Genomic DNA, 18,746 nt, shown 5'->3' with positions numbered 1-18,746 from the left:
GTTTGAATTAGAGACAATGATGAAATTGCAAAAAAAAAAAAAAAAAAGCCACTAGGGTGATCTATTGAGCATTTAATTTTACATTTCTCTGTTAGAATGTAGGTTGATAATTCAGACATGGGGAATAGCTTTTGTAAGGTGATCAGGAGCTTTATAAGCAACAGTGAATCTTTAACACGTTGATACAAATTGGGGGTGGGAATTTGATTTTGTTAAGATCAGCTTAGCAAAGAGAAAATTACTTTCAAAGCCATTAGTTGACTCCAGTAGAGACAGATCACTGTATTACCTGTACTTTGCAGCCCCCCCGCCCCCGTCCAAAGACTAGTTTTCAACAAAATTAAAAGATTTAAAAATCCTCTCCTTCCTTCTCTTTTCCAGTTTCTTTCAAGTACTTACTGGGGCACTTTGTTCCTTTCTATATATGTTTGAATGGTTTATACACCATCCAGCTCTTTACATCATTCAAACATGGTTTTCTGTATCTTCATGCTTTTTAAAGACAGAAAATTCATCTTGTGTTGTCAGATGGTTTTGTCAAGGATACTTGGCGAAATCATATTAAAAATGCTATTTTGAAAAATAGGTTGGAAGATAAATGGAACTCTGTGCCTCATCCCTTGGAGAAAAATTTGGTAGTTTCCTAGGCTGGTTTTCTGAGAAAAATCAATGGATGGGATTTACAAAAGGTCAACTGTGACCTTTCTTCTATGATCACACCAGTATTTTCAAATCTGTAGGATATTTCTACTTCACAGTGCTGCTGTCATTTCAAACTCCACATGACTAAACATAAACTTCTCCTCCTCGGGCAAAACAGTGGTGTTTCTCGAGGACACCATTTTGATCTACCATTCCACTGGTTCTGACCCTCCCTCTCTCAAAGACAACTACCTTTGACTGTAATCCCCTCTAGCAGCTCTAACTAATCTGTCTCCAAATCAGTGGACTTCCTATTCTGAAAAAATTCTTTCTTCCTATTATATCTACTCAGTTTTACTATTTTACTATGTCTCTTCATCCGGACTGATCCACACTAGTGGTAGACATATTTGCATTTACTGTCTCTAAGTCCTACTTTCATTTAATTGTCAACCTACTCTAAACTGGCCTGTGTACTTAGCATCCCATGTGATAGCTAAATTGAAAAGAATTTTTTTTCTTTCATGATATGTATAGTGGATAGATAGGTCCAAGGTTGCTCATTTGTACCTGCTTACTGCTTTTGGTGATCTGCAGTGTTGAGACTTAGGCTCACATTGATGAGAATTAGCCACACATTTGTGGGAAGCAAAGCACCATTGATAAAAACATATGAAAAAGAACAGAGGTTTTAGAGAATATGATGCCATCAGAAGTCAGGCAAATTGGAAGATGAATGTGGGGGTGTATTTGTTGGGAAAACTAAAGATTGGGGTTGGAGTCAGATCATGAGGAATCTCAGATGCTATACCATGAGTTCAGACCTTGCACAGAATGCTTGCGTTACCACTGGTATATTCCAAGCAGTGAAGTAATAGAGGCACATTTGAATTTTAGAAAGACCATGCTGGTGAAACTTGGAAGAATAAACTGAGATGGTACAGTATTAGAAGTACATAGAATTTGGTGAGTTATTTTTAAATCCTAGGAAATGAATGATAAGGTTCTAAACCAGAACTTTGACAATGAAGATAAAAGAATAGATTTAATAGCTGTGTGGGTTACAGAATTGACAAAATTTGAGAATCAGTGGGATATAGGGTGAGGCTGAAAGATACAACAGTTGAGGAAAACTGCCACAGATGAGTAATACTGGAGTAAGGGAGAGCAGGTAACTTTAATGGCGGATGATGACTTTAGTTTTGGTGATTAGTATAAATTGACTGAATGGCATCCAGGTGAAATTGTTTGGGCGGCATGTAAAATAAACCTGTAATGATGAGGTGACTTTGCTGGTGGAGCTGGATTTCTGGGAGGAGAATAATTAGTCTATAGATGACAACTAAAGCTACAGCTACAGAGCCAGAGAGCAGGGCTAGAGGGAGAAATTATGACAGATGGATCAGTCAAGGTAGATGTGGTCATACTGCAGTAACAGCCCCTCTTCCTGCCCAGCTGCATGATTTACAACAAAGATTGCCTTCTCTCATTTGCTATGTGCTGCTGTGGGTGGGCTTTGACTCTTCTTATCTCTGGGACACAGCCTTCCTAAACACCTTCTGTATAGAACATCATTTATCACTATACACAGGGAAGAGAGAACATAAAGTATGAAAGGAACCTTAAAGCTTTTGCCTGTTGTAACACATGAAACTTCTCCCATTTCCACGATCAAAATAAATCACAAGTTCTGACAGCTGAGGGGTGAGGGAAATAAATTCTCTCCCAGGGAGGGAAAGCAGATATTGGGTAAACAAAAACAAAATCTACCAGGATTGCCTAGTCAGAATCCAAAAGAATACAAATATTTAAGTAACTCTTGGAGAAAGGAGTGGCTATAATAACTAGAAAACACACTTCAAGTATCTTTCATGAAATAGAGAAGAAAAAATATTTTTAGTATAAGTGCACTGATGGTTTTAGAAAATTATATACCAGAGGTTTATTTGCTTTTTATAAAATAGAAAATTAGAGTATGGGGATTAAAACTTGTTGTTTTAAACCCTTCTTGCCAAAGGATCACCATGTAAGATGTGAGGTCACAGGCAAATGGGAAGGAAACTATAAAAGTAATGCATTAATTCAGGGTTTGGATACACTCCTATAAAGGTAGTAATACTTTGGGAATTTCTCTTAATAGTACAAACATATTTGTTTTTTAAGGAAAAGCTAAGGCTAATTCTGAATTTCTCCTACTCCATTTGCTGAAGCCTTAGAACTGGTATTAACTGTTTTCCCCTTTGATTTCAGGCAAAATGAAATCTCCCACAGATGGAAGTAATTTCTTATACGTGTGTGTGTGTGTGTGTGTGTGTGTGTATAAGAAATATGATGTTCGCTTCTTTAGCATATGAATAAAGTATTAATCATTTGTCTATTGTGAAGAGCTGGGCAAACCTCCAGAACAGAGACCTGAATTGGCTGTTAATAAAGGAAGTGGAGGTGGTTCTTTCTTATTCTGAAATTAAATGTGGAATTAAGAATCAAGATCTTCGGTTTTAATAAATTTAAGCTCTCTGAAATATTAATTGGCCTGTGATAACTGCTGAGCTTTAATAAGTAAACTTTTGAGTTAACTATTTGTACATCAAAGACACATACTGAGTTATCAGTGGGAATTAACTGGGAATAAAAAAAGTGTGGCCCCCTTTCTGGTGGAACTTAGATTAAACTGGGGAAAACAAGTAAATTCTACGTATAATTGTATCATTTATTTTGTTAATAAAGAGAAGTATGATTTCTGAAAGATGATACGATCTACACAAGTTTCTTTTGAGAAAGGGATCTAGAGTAGACAGTTGAGAAATAAACAGGCATTAGCAGGTCAAACAGATATTGGCTGTCTGTTAGGGAGCTTTCCAGGCTGAGAGAATAGCAATTAGGGAAGGGAAGAAAGTACAGCTGCCTGGAGGACTTGAAAAATCCCAGTCAGGGAGAGAATTGGGGGTGGGGAGATGTTGACTGGCCTGAGTTGTATGCGATCTACAAATCCTAGAGGGTCTTGTCAACATTCCAACATTCGTTGTAAACTCTTGAAATTTCATTACAGTGAAAATCAAAATCTTTTGTGTTTTTTGGTTTGTTCTGTTGCTCGAAGTCTTTTTTCTTTTCTTTTTTTCTTAGTAAGAGAGAGGAGAGACATGTTCCCATTTGTCTTTTCAACACCGTATTCTTGGGGTTGTAGGCAGAACAGGTTAAGAGAGGCAGGAGTGACCATGGCATCATTCCCTGAAGTTGAGGTAGGGGATCATAGTAACTGGGAATGAGAATGGAAAGAAAGAAATGAAATCCACAAGTGGTCTCAGAAATAAAGTCCATTGAGTTCCCTGATTGATTGATAGATGTGGAATGTGAACTGCTAAGAGGAATGGATCAAGGATGACTATTAATATGCAAAGGCATTTCTGTTCTGGGCCCTGGTGTTCGGGTGAGTACAAGTAACATTTAACTTAGAAGGGATATCTAGATTCTGTGTATGTCATGGGATAAAACATTTACTTTGGTCCACTGTCCAATATCAGCTTATATATTTTTAGTCTATTTTAATACAGAGAGGATTTTGAAGGAAAATTGATACTGACCAGGTCATTTGACTTTTGGAAAGTCAAATTAAGTTAAGCAGTTTCCCACCAGTCACCTGTAAGTTTATCAACGGCACACAGTAATGACAATGATGGTGACTGAATCCTAACTATGTGCCAGGCACCGTTCTGTGTGCCTTATTGTGTTCATTTGTTTTCCAACAACCCTGGGCACTGTTTTTTTATAGATGAGAAAAAATGAAGCACAGAATGTTTCCATATTTGCCCAAGTATATAAAAATAGTAAATAAAAGAACCAAGACTGGAATATAGATACTGTTAACTGTGGAGTGTAAGCTCTTAAATACCTCACGGTGGGATTGGACAGCAAGTGAATTCTATGCAGACGGTAAAAGAATTTGACTGGAAAAAGGCAAAGCTCAAGGGGTTGTGATTTGGGGATAAAGTATTTTGACAGAACGCCTGGATCTCCCTCATAAAGTCTAGTTCTAAGTCTGTTACTACTCTGATGTTTTCTAGAATGAGTGGCTGCAAGTGCTAAGTTTGTAATGATGATTCCCCAGGAGTCCTGCAAAGTCCTATCCCTTAAGAGTCTTAGGCTAGAGATTGTGAGATCTTAGCCTGTAGAAAGTATATAACTTTGATCTTGGTTTTGCCAAAGTTGGAAAGTAGGGCCTGATGAAGGACAGATATTAAGTGAGTTTCTACCGTATAAATAAGTTGTTCTTGAAGTTATAGGTAGTTCCCAGGTGTCTTTTTTCTTGGTAAAGTTTGGAGGAAGGAGATAAACTGTTTAAGGCTGAGGACTTAATTTTTAGTTAGAAGCCTCTCGCATTACTCAGAATTCTCAAGGGATAAAAAGTAAGGAGAAGGCAGGAAAAAATAACAAAACCTAAACTTTAATGTGCTTGCAGTGGATTCCAAATACAGCCACAAATACCTTAATGATGTATAAAAAATGAATTCACTTTAGGACCCTCACAATATTTTATTATTATTTGTAGTTATGTTCCCGCTAAATTTTTCAATTAAACCTCATGTTGTCTGTTGACATGCAAGGGAAGATGAGATTATCTCAGTTGGTGGAAAAAAGCTGGCCAGAGCTCGCAGTGGAGAGGTGATTTGCTCACTCAGTGAACTGAGTAAAGTCGAGTGAATTCCTTAATCTCACAAAACCATAACAGGGTTTTAAATTCCTAGTCAACCATACTGACTCTTGAGTAAAAGATACTTCCCACTGCCATGCACTATAAGAAAGCTATTAGAGTGCTCAGTTTGGTGTAACTGGTAGCTTTCACTTTTAAATGCTTCAGGCCTCTTCATTTACCGCTTTCCTACCTCCACTTAATCTGCCACAGATTCCAGGGACTGTTGGACAGTGAATTCTGGGTGAACCGATACTCTGAATTCTGTGAGATGGCCAGCCTTCATGTCCAGGACTATATATTTTGAATCACTGGCTTTCAGTACCAGTTTCATTTTCTTGTTTTTAATATGAGAATTCTGTATTCTACATGTGAGATAGTTATTCAATTTGAGTTTGTAATAAAAAAAGTAAAAAAATAATTCTTCAAACTCACCTGTTGAAAGATCTGGTAGTTCAACAATTTTACCAAAATTATAATGATGCTTACTTACTTTTATTTATTGCTCTGTGAGCCTTTTGTTTTAATTGTCAATGAAGTCACGTAATAGACTGGCTGTGCTTATTTGATCTTGTTTCAGAAATAGATTTGCCTCTCTGCTGATGTAGATTTATTGTTATAACCTATTTTAAATCCAGTCCGTTACAAATTCAATCACTCATTGATTTCCTATTAAAAGCTTTCTATGGAAATTGTGTACTGCTATGTTTGGGGTTCTAAAAGAAACAATACACTTAGAAGCTAGAAGAGAGAAGAGAAACAAAGACAAACAGGTAGTAAAGTAATTCTGTTTTCCTAAATGTAACTTGGCTAAAAGCACATTAAGTGGTATATTTCATTGGACATCACGTTTTATACCTTATAAACTCATTTTTCTAAAAGTTTAAAGAATGCTTTCTCTCATCCATCCTGTATGTGTTGGATATAGATTTTACCTTAAGACCATTAAAATATAATGAATCTATTACACAATAAAATTATTTTCATGTCTTTTTAAAAATGACAGCAATTACATATGTGGTGGGTATAATACATGAAGTATTAGAGGAGAAAAGAGATGAATTCTATAACTGACTTTAAGATTTGCCAATCATTAGAAATGAGAGATACTAAGGATGAAAAGGGGAAAAAAGATGAGTTATAGGAGGAGAAATTGATTCAAGATATTGACATTGTAATGTGCCATTTGCAGTGAAATTGATGCCTTGATCTAATACATCTTGTTCATACATTATAGGTTGACGTGTCAAGAAACCCTTTGGTTTCTATGACTATCTTACCATATACTTCAGCAGATAGATACATTTGTCTTGTTATTCAGCTCTTCCCCCTTTACTTTTTTGTTTGTTTTTGTTCATTTACTTTAAAATACATGGTTTCAAAGCCAATTAGAACATTACTTCTTTGCTACAGAAGCAATCCTTTTGAAAATAGGAGAGAAAAAAGGGGGGAAGGGAAAGCACAGGCAGTACCTGAGTTCTGTGAATTTTCATGCTGCTAGACAACTTTAGGAAAGAAAAGCGTTTCGTGAAATCAAGACGAATGTAACAAGAGAAATTTTACCTGGAAGTACTGTTTATCTCACTATACAATGGCCTAGAAAGGAGTTTTCTCTTAACACCCTATTTATTTTAGTACTACTTTTATCCTGAATGGATTTGAAAAGTGAGTAGATTTTTCAGAAAGTTGTAAAAGTGCATAAAGATTTAATGATGTGTTAAGAAGCCAAATAGTCTTTGTAATTCACAAAAGCCTTTATCTCCATTAGAAAAGGAGGAAGGCCTCACCACTTATACATGGTTAAAATTATAAGGGAGCCTGTGTGTGAGTCTTTGGAGCAATTTTAGAGAAAGGAAACTGCTATTTATAGTGAGGCAATTATAGACCAAGGGGATGACAGGTGGCACTTGGCTAAAAGGTGTGTGGTTTTGTTTTAAACTGAGCAGTAGTGTTCTGGTTGTTTTCCCTTAGTAGCACTGATCTACTGAGAAGTCAGACTGTGTGTGTTCTCTGGTGAGGTGGTAGGTGAGGGCTAATTTCCTTCACAGCTGGATATTTGTTCCTCATAAGAGTCACTTACAGCACATATAAATGTACTCTGAAAATTGAGTGCCAGATTGAATGAACACTGCGTCCAGTATTTTTTTTTTCCAATGTCAGAGTAAGCAAGAATAGAAAAATTGAAATCTTAGAGCTTTGCTATGAAGTGGCCTGAGAAATACAGGGTAGTGGATTTGGGAAATGTTTCTGAAGAGGAAATTGAGATCAGTGGTATCTGTCATCATTTGGGTTTCCCAGGAGGTAGATGTTAAAAGGGAGATTCTCAAGCAAGGGGTTTGATGAGTACTCTTTAGGTCAGCATCTGTGAGGGAGTAAGGAAAACAGAATGGGGCAGGGGGGAATGGGAACTGTGATACAGTTCCACAGGGGTTTCGCCCGGAATGAGTGCAGCTCTGAATCTGAGGCGGCCCTTCACAGGTATCTCAGGTTGAGCCACGATGTTCAGGACATTTGATGCCGTCTGTCCCTCAGAAGAGTATAAACTAGGGTGAAAGAGCAATCTTTTTCAGAGGACATGTGAGCTTTGAGCTCTCAGTGGGGTCTCTTCTGATGGGGAATGAAGACCTGAAAGTCACTGGATCTCTTGCTGAGTCCCCTGGTAGAAGAGTTTACTTCCTGTGAGAATAAGACATGTAGAAATGTAGACTTCAGAATTTCAGGATCTGGAGGCAGTGATTTGCCAAACATGAAGCGATGGCTCTGAGAAACCATGGTCTCTTCTATAGCTTCCATACTGGTTCCATGTAGTCAGCTTAGGAAAGAAACAACTGCCATCGACTTGGGGTATATTCTGAGTCCTGGAAAGTGGTGTCTCGCATGCATTATCACAACTCTAAGCAGGTAGCTGCACCTTCAAAAGTCCATTTAATTGTTCTACTAGATCAGCAGCTTCTTTATCACAGTGGTATGTGATAGAATCCATATCTCATCATACATTTCCACAGCCCCAGCTATTTGCTGGGCAAGACTCTCTCATATTCAGTGTTATATGGGATCACTTAGGGGATCAAACATCCTTTTGACCTTCAGATAGTTTGTTTCATTTCATCCCTTTTCGTTGGAGAAGGAGCTCTGACAAAATATGTATATAGATCAGTCTCAGTGAAGATGATCCACTGCTCATTCCATATTGGAAAGGATCCATGGCACCATGTTTGTGGATCGGGCTCCCGAGCAGATAGAGTCATGGTGGCAAGGATGTGCTGTAGCTGGCTTGAGTCGTCTCTTCAGAGGTGGTTGCGTGCATCTCTTCACATCTCAGAGTTCATTAATGTCTTGTTTGGCAAGTTGAAATTTACCATGCTAGGAGCATTCTATATGCCACAGAAGTAGGGGCTTTTTTTCCTTGGATGACCAGCTGATACTCATTTTCTAGCACACAATCTGAGATGTATTCTATTGCTGAAAATTTAGATGTTTGGTACTGATAGTACCTAAATCAGACACAGTGAATGGGACCCCCCCTCCTACTAGTTCTGTGTGTAGCTTCCATCTTGTCAAATGTACTGTTTGAATCCACAGCACTAGAACAGCCAGTGATCAAAGCTGGCTGTTACCACATAGATTAGTCATTCTGTACAGATTATTAGTGCCATTTCTGGGGTAGATGCTCTTGGGTGACATAAACCTACAATACAGAGATCTATTTACATATATTTTTCCTCAGACCTCCTAGTTTTCCATTCTGTTTTTCTTCATGTCCACAACCCAATAGCCAAGTCATTCACTACTGCTTAGGAGATTATAAATAAGCCTATTTATAATTTCAGGCCATTTCCCCCCCACACACAAAACAGATGGTCTTCACTGTCCAAACCTCTGACATTACAAGGATTTCCCCTATGGTTATATTGGCTACCCTCACTTGTGACCTGTGGTAGCAATTACTTTTTCTCTCAAATTCACATACTGAGCTTATGCATTTATGATACAAGATTGGCCTTTTTTTCCTTCATCATGTCCTGTTAAGGTATCCTCCTTTGTCATATGGTCATAGTTGTGAGCTGAGAGACAGAACCACAGAGAGAGCAAAATCTGTTTGTGAATAGATCCTTACATCCTCTGAATTGCTCAGATCCCATTCCACATCTTCCATTTCCATCTCAGAGAGAATTGTTGTTGGGTCCACCCTTTATTAGGATAGAACACAACTCATGAGATATTCTGGCTGTATTGACACTTGATACTCTAGCTCTATGGACACTTGACGTATTTCCACTAAGGTCCAGAAAGACAATGCAGGTTGTTTTTCAAATACTTAACACTGTTGTGGATAAGGTGGCCATGATCAAGAGCCCTAGGAGTTTATTTTGCAATTCTCCTGCTAGAGAATTCTCCAGATTGCGTATTTTGTTTACCATAAATACCTCTCAACCCATAAATCTGCCAGATCATATGGCCCAAGACAGGAATGTTTGTACTGAACACAGAGCGTGATGTCCTGCTGTGTTCTTTTTTGGCCTCACTCAAAGCTGACCCTTTTGTGTAATCAAGTAAATCTATTAGTACTGTAATCCCAAATCTGGATTATACACCTGTAGATATTGGAGAATCCAGGCAGATATTTTCATGTTGCTTTGGTGATAGGAGATCACCAAATAAATAAAACAGTCACTTACAAAGGATTTATGCTGGTATGTCCCAGATCATAGGACATATGAAAACTTCTACAGAAGATCTTCTAGTGTACCTTATGAAGGTTGAGACATGTGTAGCAGAAAAAGAGTCATTGGTTTAATTAACATGTCATTTTGTTTTGAGTAATTTGGTTTGATTAATATGTTGTCATTACTGGCTTCACTAATGTAATATCCAAGGATGATGTAAATGATGTATATTACTTCAGACAGTATCAATTGAGACCTGGAGACTATACCTATCCCTGGAGGAAAACTGGAAGTGTATACTGGAGTTATTCCAATACAGATATAAGTTGCTTCTTAATATGTATGGGAAAAAAATGCATTCTTGAAATTAATGGTGGTTTACCTCAGTTCTATTGATCTTTACAACCAAAAAATAGCACTTTGGCCAAGAAATTATAACTGTGCTACTACTTGGTTGAGTTTGTAGTAGGTCATTGTTATTCTTCAGAATCTGTTTGGTTTCTATGAGGATATTCATAGAAAAGTGAATGGGGGAAATGCTGGGAACCTTCAACACTTTAACTTTGAAATATTTGGACAATTCTCCTGGAAATAAAATAGAGTTGTTTAATATCTAGGCTGAGGGTAATGTTAGTTTTAGAGACTTCTATGTGGCTTTACCTTCTATAATGGTCTTGCCTCACAAACCATAGAACCAATGTGAGAATTCTGACAGCTATACTATGTAGCCATTCCAAAGATACATTCAGGAGCCAAAAAAATAATGTAAGATAGATTAGTGGACCCAGTAGACACACTAGACCTAGGTCAGGCCACAAATTACTGCCTGGCCTCCGTATTTGTTCAGTTTAACAGAGGTGGACATAGGGAATGGACATATTGATACTCCAGTTTTCTAGGTAGCAACATCCACTTAGACCCTATGTCCCAGTGTTAGAAAAAATAGGCCTATTCCCTTTCTCCATTGTGAACTTACTTTAGTAAATGACCATAGATCCAAAGTGCTATAGAAAACTTTATTAGATTTTTCCATTGTGAGACAGAATCCTTCTTCCTGGGAACCTGGTCTGTCCTATAACAAAGGGGATCTGGATTTGAAAATTGGTCAGGTCTGGATATTCTGCAAGAGACTACGTTTTATTAGGGCAGCGATCCTTTAGCCTCTGGATCATCCAACCTGATTTCTTTTTGTGTTAATAACTGATCTTTTCCCTAGAGTTCACTGTGTTCTGTTAACCATTTCTAAAGCTTTCTGTGAACTAGTCCACTTATGCTTTCAGTCCAGCCTTGCTGCTCATTGGGATAATTGCTCCAATTTTGTCTCTAATGATTAAGTAACACCATATGGCCTCTATTATTTTGGGATTACATCCTTGCCATTGCTATCAGGGAAACGATTTTAGTAATAGTGTATTCTACTGTTATCCTTGCCCTACAGAGGACAGCTGCCACAGAGCTTCTTCATAATGCTGGTGCCCTTACCACTAACAAATTTCTTATACTTTGGTAAACAAAGGATCCTCCAGGTATTCTGTGTGGAACATAGGCATTTGCTGGGTTTTCCTATTTTTCTGATTTTATGTAGTATACCTCCACATACCTAGCATGTCCACTTCCCTTAGCCTTCTGTGAATTCTTATAGGACTTCCATGACATTTTTTGTCATTTTTACTTCACTTAGTGTGGAGTAGCACTTTTTCCATGATTCTAGAGCCATCCTAATAGAATGTTAGCACCTAGCTCTTTGGCTCCTTGTTAGAATTTTAAATACTGAATCATGGAAAGTATACCGTATCAGTAAATTCTAACTTGATCTTCAATTGAGTGGAAGGAGCACCAGCCACTAACAAAGTGAGCCACTTTTTCAGGACTAGAGAGTTCTAGAGCATGTGGGAATTCAGTATATTTTAGCTTAGACCTAGACTTGCCAAACTTAATCCTAAAATTCTTACTTCTTGATAATAACAGATCTAACCTTGTCATAGCAACTTGTTGGAGTTGAGAATTCAATATTTTTGAGAGCTTTTCTAGTTTTGTACGTCCTTGGGTTTGGTCCTCAGCATTAACTACCTGCTGGTTGCAGGAGATAGGATTCTTTTTATATTTTTCTTTATATATTTATATATTATATATATTTTTTATATATTTAATATTTATATATTTCTCTATATATTCTTTTTATATTTTACTAGGGAGGTCTTCTGACTTTCATACTTTGCCTTGAAGTAGGAATTAATCACTCTTTACCTTTTAATATTTATATATATATAATGCATATTATAATATAAAATATATTTTTAAATATTTTATATTTTTCTCTAATGCATCAATAGCACTGAGCCAGAGCCATTTTGTTCTATAATCATTAGAATTGCTACTTCCCTGAAGCTCTCAGATGTCTGAGGTAATACAATGACCAAAACATTCCCTTCTCTCAACATCCTATTCCAATTCACCAATGAAAAAACCCCACATGTTAGGCTCCAACTTTGCTTCATCTAACACCAGTGATGAATGATGTTTAACTAGATAGTGGATCGTATGATTCCAGAATCTCATTTCAGTGCCTGTTTTCCAGTGCTAACTTTCATAGTATCCAAGGGTAAATAGAGGTCACTTTTTCTACTTTAGGCAAGTATGGTTGTCCTTTAGGAATAATGCTGTGGTGGATACTACCCTTCCATAAATGCATGGGTGTTCAGGGGCAATTTATTTTTAGTATTAAAACAACCTGGAAAAAAAAAAAAGGTTTTATTGTTGCTTTGAAAAACAGGTCACATCTTTTAATGGAAAATTCCAAGTAATGTTGAAAAAAAAGTATTTAGAATTTTGGAGCACATGATATGTTTATGACCAAACTAATTTATACACTGACAACACCTGCACCCCACTTAGGATTCTCAATATTAAAGTAAAAACACAACTGTTCTACTCCTTATTGTGACAAATATCACTGTTTTGAGGGTACTATTTTCATTAAATTACCTTTGTTTCTTTATTCACTCAGGTCTTAAATAGCCCTTCATTAAAAACCCTCCATGATGTTGATCTTATCTGACTTTGCAAGAGAAGTAGCTTCATAAATTCTATTTTCCCACCACAAAATGTTCCCTTGTTGAGTTTGATGAAATTGAGTATGAAGTTGTCTATTAGATATTAACTGAGTTGATGGATTTGCATGTGGGTGTCACTGTGTTTTACCTGAAAGTCACAATTCCCATGCAGTGGGGTTTCTGCTGTTAGTTCACATTCATCTGGGAGTTACTCTTACCAACAAAAGAAGTAGAATATAAAACTTTTTTTTTCTATCTCCGCTGTGTAGGCAGAACCCAGAAACAGATGGCTAGAGAACACAATGTCCTAAGATTAGAGACAGAAAAATTCAGGTCCTCCCAAATAGAAGTCAGTCCACAGAATCAAGTAATGCAGGCCAGACATTTTGTAGAGCATAATATGAGAGGCACAAAGCTACTTTAACTATCACTTGGGTTAACAAACAAAGAAAACTTGAGGTGACCTTCAAGCAGAGAGAAGAAATCCTGCAGTGCAAGGATGAGCACTTAGCGTAGGATGGTGGGGCACTAGGTGGGCTCTAAGAGCACTGAAGCGCAGAGGAGAGACTGTTGTGTTAGAAATTTAACAGATTATTAATGTTACTAGTCACTCATGATGAAAGCATCATTTCCTGATGAAGTTGGAATTAGAAATCTATAGAACTCTGTTCTTGCTACTCTATCATGTATTGAATTACATTTTGTTGACTTTATATGGGTACTTATTACAGAGTATGAGTTCAGTCATTCTCAGCAAATCCACTTGTTATCTATAAAGTGCTGAGGTAAAGAAGGATACCTGGATAGGATAGGCTCCTGTAATGATTTCAAGTACCCAGAAAGGACATAGCTAGGTCAGTAGTAGTCCTTGCATTGTGCTATTGTAATCATTTTCACTTTGACTGGATTCACATTGATTTGGATGCACTCTCTGCTTTCCTCTTTGTGCCTCTGCTCAGGTTATGCCTTTGCCTGGAACAACCTTTCTGTCACTTGCACAAGTTAGTATCTTTCCTATCTTTTTAAAGCTTAGCTCGGGTGTGATTTATTTATTCACTTATCCTTCCTATCTACATTGAGTGCCTCTTAGGTGTTAGGAGTCAACTGAAAAGAAAAAGGAATAAGGGAATGTAGACACAGGCAAAGATAACTAAAATACCTTTGAAATGGAGTAATAATTTGTAAATTAATTTTTATTTTATAAGAATCTGAGGAGGAAGCCAAAGGAAGTAGGAAAGAGTTTTATTTATGGTAGGAGATGATACCTAATCTGTGTCTTAAGACAATATTAATAAATGGGAGAAGGCAGAAGAGCATAAACAGAAAATCATGAGGAAAGGGAGAAGAATTGTAACTATCCTGATACTTGTAGATAAATAAAAACAATTCAAGAGCAGCATGAGTAGTGAGTCAAGAAATGATGAAACTAAAACCAGAAGTATAGGCAGGTTGATTGCACAGGATCCTGGATAGTATTATGGGATGTGAATTCTACTTGGCAAGAAACTGGAATTCACTGAAGTATTGAAGCTAAGAGGATGGCAGGGTTGAATTACCAAGAACATCTACTCCTGTAACTGAAGTAGAAGAGAACAAAAATGACCATGTTAGACTGTAGCAGATCAAACGAGACTCATTTTTGTACTTACACCAGTACGACTCAGGAGGACAGAAAGTTTAAAGGAGGAAGATGATGAGTTTTCATTGTGCACAGTGAATTTGAATTGCCTAGGCTACAAAATTAAAAAAAAAAATGGGAATCTCAAGCAAGTAGAAACATACTTAGGGAATTTAAAAGGAAATGTTTCTTGGAAGATATTTAGGAATAAGCAACTTAGAGAAATCAAAATAATGATTGTCAATAAGCTCACTGAAGTAGAATAAAAAGAATAGCATTTTACAACAAGTGGGGGAGAAGTTCTTAATCTTAAAAATATTTACATTCTAGAATGTCAATAACATTTTGTTAGGTAGAATAACCTGCCATATGTCACATGGCTAGTAACAATGGAAGTGAAAATCAAATACAAGATTTCACACTGCCAAAATATATGTGCTCTCATATATATATATATATATATATATATATATATATATATATACATACATACATACTAGTGTTAAAGAAAATTTAGCTGAGTAAATTCGAAGGTTTAGGTGACTTTATTAAATGATTGATAAATTGGATAGCATCCCCTTTAGCAAGTAAAGGGGAGCTCCCAGAAGTTGTACAAAATGGAGGATTTTAAATTAAATGTAATTTTTTATAAGAAGGAGTGGGGCAAGAAGTTAAAAGAAAATAAAGGACTCTTTTAGGCAAGATCACTTTCCCTAAAGGGGTAAGGATAGAGGCTTTTAACATGTGAATTATCACATGTCTTTGTCATGTGGAGAGGGCTCATGTGACAGGCTATCTCTCTGATTGCTGATGACTGACCATTAAGACTACGTTTCTGGGGAAAGTTGAAAGTGTAATTAAATTAGGTATTAGGCTCTGGTTGGGGGTGCCTGGGTGGCTTAGTTGGTTGAGCATCTGACTGTTGATTTCAGCTCAAGTCTTAATCTGAAGGTCCTGGCATGGAGCCCCACATAGGGCTCTGTGCTCTGTGGGGAGTCCTCTTGGAGATTCTCTTTCTGTCTTCCTCTGCTCCCCACCCCCAACTTGCATGCACTCTCTCTCTAAAATAAAAAAAATAAATATTAAGATCTTCTGTAAAGTCTGGTATGGTGACTTGGCCTAAGTGACACCATTTTGGGCCTTTGGTATTCTTTTTAAGAACACTAGAATCACAAGATATTTCAAGTAAAATTCTTCTTTTAAGTAGACCCCCCCCCCGAGGTAGTTCTTTATTTTGCCTTTAATTTCCTAATCTAGAGCAAGTCAAATCTCAGAACTAAAGGAAAAATCCAGTGCTAGTTCTGAAGACTATGTGACATTTGAACACAAAATAGTCATTTGGATGTCCTTGAAAAGCTACTAGATTTTGTTCCTTGCATTTTTAAAAAAATGTAAATAAGTAATTGGATAATAAGAATCATACTTGTTTAAAAAAAATCAGTGAAATGATGGGAAGATGCATTTGAAAAAATACTTCTAAATTCTGGGGAGGGAGAGGTTTTTTTTTTTTTTTTTAAGATAAAATTTATTGACATGTATACCTCATATATACGTAGAAGATACCCAGAATGAGTAACTCCCAGAGAAGGCCCAAGCTAACACATTAAATACCATCTTAAGTAATGACAAAAGAAAGATTGGGATGTTGGGGGGCACGTTTATGCACGGTTGCCAAGAAAAGCACAGTAAACAAGGGTAAAGTTTATTTTGTGGATTTAGATCCTTGTCTTCTCCATTGATTAGATTTCTCCTGCCTTTAGTAGTCTTTCTCTGCCTGGCCTACAGAGGGAAATACCCTTAAAAATGGCCATTCCCTTTATAAATCTAGATTTCCCTTAAAAAGTGGGACTGCGTGTTCTTTTTTTTTTTTTTTTTTTTTTTATAAAGGAAGCTTGTTTAACGTTGACTTTGAATGGCCAGAATTTTAAAGATTTTTTTTTTTTTATTCGACAGAGAGAGATCACAAGTAGGCAGAGAGGCAAGCAGAGAGAAAGGAGGAAGCTGGCTCCCTGCCGAGCAGAGAGCCCGATGCGGGACTCGATCCCAGAACCCTGAGATCATGAACTGAGCTGAAGGCAGAGGCTTAACCCACTGAGCCACCCAGGCGCCCCAGACTTCGTGTTCTTTATGTGCTGGCACTAAGATACTTATTACTAAAGTATGTTTGATTTTTTGCCCATATTAAAGTTTGCAAGAATCATGGAATAGAATGAATATATGGATTAAAAAAGATAAAAGGTATTTCTTAGCTATGTGCTTTATATATTTATTGATGTGATATATTAAAATAATGCTGTGTTAATGTGCACATGTGTAGTTGAGTTTCAAATTTCTTAGGGAACTTGTGGTCATCTGTTCAAAAACTTCATGCTGGGCACAAAACCAATCATGATTGCTTATAGGACATGTTGAAGATATCCTCAAAGAATTTGCCAACTCTATATCTACAGATACTATACCATATACTTAGTTAAGGCAATTGGTATAGTCTATTAATTCAGACCTGTGTATAATCCAGTAGCTCAATTTAGACATCAGAAAAGATAAAATAGTATTACCTGAAGTAGAGTAATAAAAAATTTGTGCTAAATTAAGGCAATACCAATAAATATATATCAATAAACAGCAATGTGTTCTATATTACTGATGAGGTAAACAAAGACAGAAGAAGAATTATTAAATTTTCTTTTACATATAGCCCACTGACAAGTCCTTGAAATAGGCAGGGTGACATTCCTCTAGGGACTCAACTGCCTGGATGTTTTTGCTAAGGGCAAAAGGTAATCTTTAGGATCCCATAAGTCTACTTTAACTTACAATTCCTTTGGAAACTACCTTTATCTCTTATATCTCCCCCTCCGCCCCCTGCACTCATGCAAGACATATGCTGGCAATTAACCTCCAAGCATGTGACCTGCCGATACACATTTGAAGGGTCTCATGACTAAGGTTTGATTAGACAGTAATAAATGACCATTTCTTAACAATAGCTAGCCCCTTCAAGGTCCTAGAAACCTTGCTTCCAAAATTCCTCAGAGACTTAGGCTATCTCCAACCCCTTCCCAACTTGAAATTATGTAATGGGCCACTCTTTATGACCCAAGTGCAGCTCTTTCTGCCCACGGGTCCTGTTCCTGTGCTTTAATACAATCACTTTTTTGTTCCAAAGATATCTCAAGAATTCTTTCTTGGCCATTGGCTCCAGACCTCACTAACATTCTAAAACTACATCATTTGGTGACCAGAAAAGGGACCCCCTCATTCCAGAGAGACCTCTTTCTATTCTCATCTTCATTTAACAAACTACCACTTACCCCTTTGTGTCTATGAGATTCATTCTTTGACTCCTCCAGACAAGAACCCTGCAACATCATTGAGTCAAGATCTGTAGTGTTGAGTTTATTTTAGGCCCATGTGTTGTTAAACCAGGCCGTTGGGCTCTCCAAGCAATTGAAATTTACAAGAGGCCAAATTGGAGTTTCAGGCAAGGCATTATGGGTGCTTAAGTTTCAAAACAGGGGAAGCAACACAAAGGAAAGGCTCCTCAGGCTGACTCCACAAGGAGGGGTCAAGGAGAGGTTTTTAATGAACGTAGGTGGGAAAAGAATGACATCTAAGCATGGAGAGATAAGGATTTATTAGCACCTGTGCACTTTAAGATCATGCTTTTTTATGCACTGCATATCTAATTAATGTTAAATCTCTTTTTCTGGGTGCGATTTTTATTATAATGAGGGGAAAAGTCAGTGAAAGTTCAGCTTTCACTGAACTGGACCAAGGGTTCCATCTTGGCACAGGTTGCTTTGGTTTGGTTTCACCAGTCTTTGTAGTGGGCATCCTTCTTCTGTATTCCTGAAAGACTGGCTACTCAAGAAGCATAGAGTTTTCACTTTTTAAGCTTTTTGTTGTTGTTGTTATTGTTATAGAGGCAGACAAAGAATTCTGGACTTTGTAGTCAGAGTTGTGGGGAGTTAAGCCCAGTCCCTGCTGTGTCTCACATTTATTAGTAAACCAGACAAGAGCATTCACAGAGCACAAAAAGAAGATGACTGGAATGGTTAGGGATAGAGTAAAGGACC

Source organism: Mustela putorius, unplaced genomic scaffold (genome assembly GCF_011764305.1).
Source record: "Mustela putorius furo isolate JIRA1106 unplaced genomic scaffold, ASM1176430v1.1 tig00003845_pilon_pilon_pilon, whole genome shotgun sequence".
NCBI classification, from domain to species: domain Eukaryota; kingdom Metazoa; phylum Chordata; class Mammalia; order Carnivora; family Mustelidae; genus Mustela; species Mustela putorius.
Note: the sequence above shows the minus strand (reverse complement) of the source record.